Raw genomic sequence first — 4,760 nt, 5'->3', positions numbered from 1 at the left:
GCCTATATATGTAATTGCCCTTCTGGCTTTCTTTGTATTCTTGGTCCAATTTTCTTAAACTCCAAATCAGAAAATGTCTCATCAGCTTTCCAGTAGTCTTCCTAAAGATATCACAACTTCTTCAGATTCTACTAGATTATTTCTATATTCTTAATGACAGGCCCAGCCTCAGTTAAACAAGCTAAAGAACTTTTTTTTTTTCAAATTTCACAAAATGTTGATCCATTCTAATGCAATTTTATTCTACATTATGAGGTATGCCTTCCTGGGAAGCAGCAGCATACTTATGTTTTCATTTAGATATGATATAATGGGTTTGATTTGGGGGACGTGAGTTAATTCTGCATTTTCTCTCATTTATCTGAGTTTTCAATGGTATTCTATATATTCTCCTTTTGGTCCATCACACAAAAAAATGTTCATGTTAATTTACCACCATGCAAATCAAAGGGAGGCTCTAACAAAAATCAAGCTTCATGGTAGCAGCATTCTTCAGAATGTTATCCTTTATTACTCCCTAATGTATAGGCCCATTTTTTTAGGGGTAACATTGTATCTGAAGGCCGACTTTCAATTACATATGATATTCAAAAGCTGTGCAGTATTCAAACCTGGCTGAATTTTCCACCAGGATTATATTTAGACTATTTCCCACTATCATTTTAAGTAAGCATTTTTTTTTTTACCCACTCTGAATAATACTGAACTACCCAGTCATTATTCCTTTGGCCAACCTCTGCTATTTTCTGTTCCCCTTTTCCTTTTACTCCAGTAATTGCTTGCTTTCAGTTCTTTTTATAGGCCAACCAATTCATCACATGTATTCAGTATTTTCTCATAATTTTCACTCTAAATACTGTTTCTGACATCTCGCCAATATCCTATTGGGTCTCCCTATTTCTGCTTTTATTTAAATGCTAATTATTTCAGTCTTGGGCATTTTGGAAGAATTAATGAGTACATGAGAAAACTGATGTTCCTAAAATTTTAAGGTCATTAACCCAGCTAGTTATTAACTCTCAAAAAAGGTCCTTATAGGAAAGAAGGTGATTATTGTTCCTGTAGCATCTTTAATTTAAAAAAAAAAGAAAAAAAAGGAACTATTTTCTTTGGTACAACTGGTTTTCAGACATAATAGGATTCATGAATTTAAAACAAATTTAGGAAATGTCAAAGAATAATTTTAAGACATTATCTGTCAGTGAGCCATTTTATTTTTATACAAGGGAAAACAATAAATAGATTAATTTCTTTAATGACAGACAAAAGCAGAAGAGGAGAGAACAAAACTGTTTGAGAAGAGTAAACCATTTTTTTTGCCCCCTTGGGTAAACGACAGCTAGCAAAGAGCCAATCAAGATATTCACAAGGAGACAATTTCACCCATTTACAGATTCTCTGAAAAGCACAGCGAGTTTTGCAGTGAGGCACAAGCAAGCCCATCCCTGAGTAATGGCTCTGGGCCCTTTCTCCTATGAGAATTTCTCAACTCCCCCCAGTTTGATCAAACTCAGCTCCCTAGTCTATCTGGCTATCAGGGCATCAGTTCCCTCTGACACAGAACAATGACCTGAAGATTACTTGGGGGCAAGTGGCTTTGTATTAGCATGTAAGTATGTGAATATAAACAGCAAAGTTGGACAAAAAGCTTATGGATTTTACTTCTTGTGTCATCTTGATATGAGCCCTTTCGTCTTGGAGCACTTTCTTGCATCTGGCACAAGATGTGACAGGATCTCCTTGTACTTTTCTTCCCCCGACCTGGCTCAGCCATTTCTCTAGAGACCCTCATTTCTTTCTCTTGGTGAGTGTATTTAGAAAACAAATTCTGAGCACTAGGTGTGCTCATTGCTATAAGGGTATTCTTATATCTAGACCTTTCCAGTTCATAGAGCAAGAAAATACACCTATGCTTTCAAGTCCAAGTCGACACCACCAGATCAGTTAAAGGTTCACTGTGAAGCTAATGAGCTCCTTCTAATGTTCTATACCTAATTTTGTTATTTCTAATTTTTCTTAAAGAGATTCTCCACAATTGTATAAGCTTGAAGGCTCAAAAAAACTGTATACCTAAATTCTCACACCCTAACACAGGGTCGCCTTCATATTCTACAATACCATTCTTGTAATCTGCCTTCTTTAACAGTGAAAACCCTGATTCCTAAAAAGATCAATATATAAACTCAACTTCTTTATCTTCTAATATACATAAAATAGTTTTGGAATTATAATACCAATAGTAATACCTACAGCAAACCTGCTAAGTAAAGTTTAAGATTTGATTGCCATTCTGCCCTTTGAATGCATTCTACAAAGGGTTGTTTAAAGTTATTTGAATTTTTACTTTGTGTAGTTATCAATTTCATAACACATTAGGTTCATTTATATGTATTTCTATTTAATTTTAGGGATTTTTACTAATTATATAATAATTTAATCTTAGTTTCATTAAATATTTACATGACTCAAAACTCAAAATGATAAAACTAGAGATAGCATTCCTATCCTTAACCTCTCCAATCTGTTCCTACCCATCTTAAGGCCTGCTCTGAAATCTCATATTATCCCTGACTCTTATGGGGAAGAGTAGCCTTACTCCCTTAACTTTATCATACTTAACTTGCTTTATTGTCCTTAATATTACCTATCACTACAGGACATAATTTTATTTATTCATTCATTCATTTATTTATTTATTATCTGCTTCTACTAGAATATAAATTCCCTGAGAATACTTTGTTTCATTCACTGCTATACTCCAAGAACCTAGAATAATCCCATGCATAGTAGGTACTCAATACATATTTGTTGCAGGAATTCAACGAACGAGTAACATATTTATTTATACAAATTGGAGCCACCCTATAAAGACTATTCCAAAACTTGTCTTTTTTACACAATATTTCCTGGAGATCATTCCACATAAATTTTTCCCTTATTTGTGGAAGGCTACATAATATTCCATGGTAAGGCTATAGTGTATTTAATCTGTCCTCTGTTGAATGGCATCCAGGTTGTTTCCAGTCTTTCACTGCTGCAGACCCTGCTGTAATGAACATCCATTTACTTATAGTTGAGTTCATTTTTATATTTAATATATTTAAAATATTAATCTTCAACAAAAGTTGCTGTATAATAGAGAAGAAAGAAAAATTTAGATCTATTTTACAAGATAAATATGATTTCAAAGACATTTCCTACTTATGGTAGCTTCAGATTAAGCTGCAGACTTATAGATGATATATATTGGTTTTACGCATTCTAAATGGTATTTGGGTGCAAATGCTTGAGAAGAATAGAATAAAATGATTTCTAAGATCCTATGTAACCCCAGGATTACTCCAGGGTATCCTATGCTCTTTTGGTTCTATAGAATATACCAGATTTATTTTAACCCATTTTTCCCAGATCTTTTAACATATTAATGTGTAAAATGATAGAAGTCTTTTGAAATAGAGTATTTACATCTACAGGTAGTATTAGGGTTCTTTAATTCACTCAGATGTTTACAGCAAAAATAATGCCAGTAATGGACAACGTACTGAATTTAAGAAAAAAAAACTGAGTTCATAATGATACTGTGAGAAAACAAGAGAAAGAGGACAAGCTGTACATGTGTAAAGTGAAAGTCCAAAATGTGAACAATTTGGAAATCTAGGAGAAATGTATTCAAGTGTACTTTAAAATGTTTCAAAAATTTTAAAAATTGGGGGAAAGGAAACAAATAATGAAGATGAGTCTGAAAGGCAAGGAGCAGGTACATGGTGAGATGCAGAGACATCTACGTCTCTCTCACCCTTCTGTTCCTCAACCTACCTTCCCTCTAAAAAAAAATAAGTTGCACTAAACTACCTGCTCTGACAAAAGCAAATGTAATTCCATATACAGTTTGCTATGGATAATGCATTCTCAAGAACTACTTTATTTTAAAATACTAAATTTTACATTTGAGGATTTCCTGGGAAGTGGAAGTGACATTTGAAACTAATACAAAAATAAATGTAAATACTGTAACAGCAGGATATTTTATGTGTCTATTTGATAGGCAAACTGCAACACAATCCTAATTAAATGTAGTCTCTTTAGAAATACATACTGATGACAAAGGAGGCAAGGATATACAGTGGAGAAAAGACAGTCTCTTCAATAAGTGGTGCTGGGAAAACTGGACAGCTACATGTAAAAGCATGAAATTAGAACACTCCCTAACACCATACACAAAAGTAAACTCAAAATGGATTAGAGACCTAAATGTAAGGCCAGACACTATAAAACTCTTAGAGGAAAGCATAGGAAGAACACTCTATGACATAAATCACAGCAAGATCCTTTTTGACCCACCTCCTAGAGAAATGGAAATAACAACAAAAATAAACAAATGGGACCTAATTAAACTTAAAACCTTTTGCACAGCAAAGGAAACCATAAACAAGATGAAAAGACAACCCTCAGAATGGGAGAAAATATTTACAAACGAATCATCAGACAAAGGATTAATCTCCAAAATATATAAACAGCTCATGCAGCTCAATATTAAAAACACAAACAACCCAATCCAAAAATGGGCAGAAGACCTAAATAGACATTTCTCCAAAGAAGACATACAGATGGCCAAGAAGCACATGAAAAGATGCTCAACATCACTAATTATTAGAGAAATGCAAATCAAAACTACAATGAGGTATCACCTCACACCAGTTAGAATGGGCATCATAGAAAATCTACAAACAACAAATGCTGGAGAGGGTGTGGAGAAAAAG

The sequence above is a fragment of the Eschrichtius robustus genome, chromosome 2, assembly GCF_028021215.1.
Source record: "Eschrichtius robustus isolate mEscRob2 chromosome 2, mEscRob2.pri, whole genome shotgun sequence".
NCBI lineage: Eukaryota > Metazoa > Chordata > Mammalia > Artiodactyla > Eschrichtiidae > Eschrichtius > Eschrichtius robustus.
Note: the sequence above shows the minus strand (reverse complement) of the source record.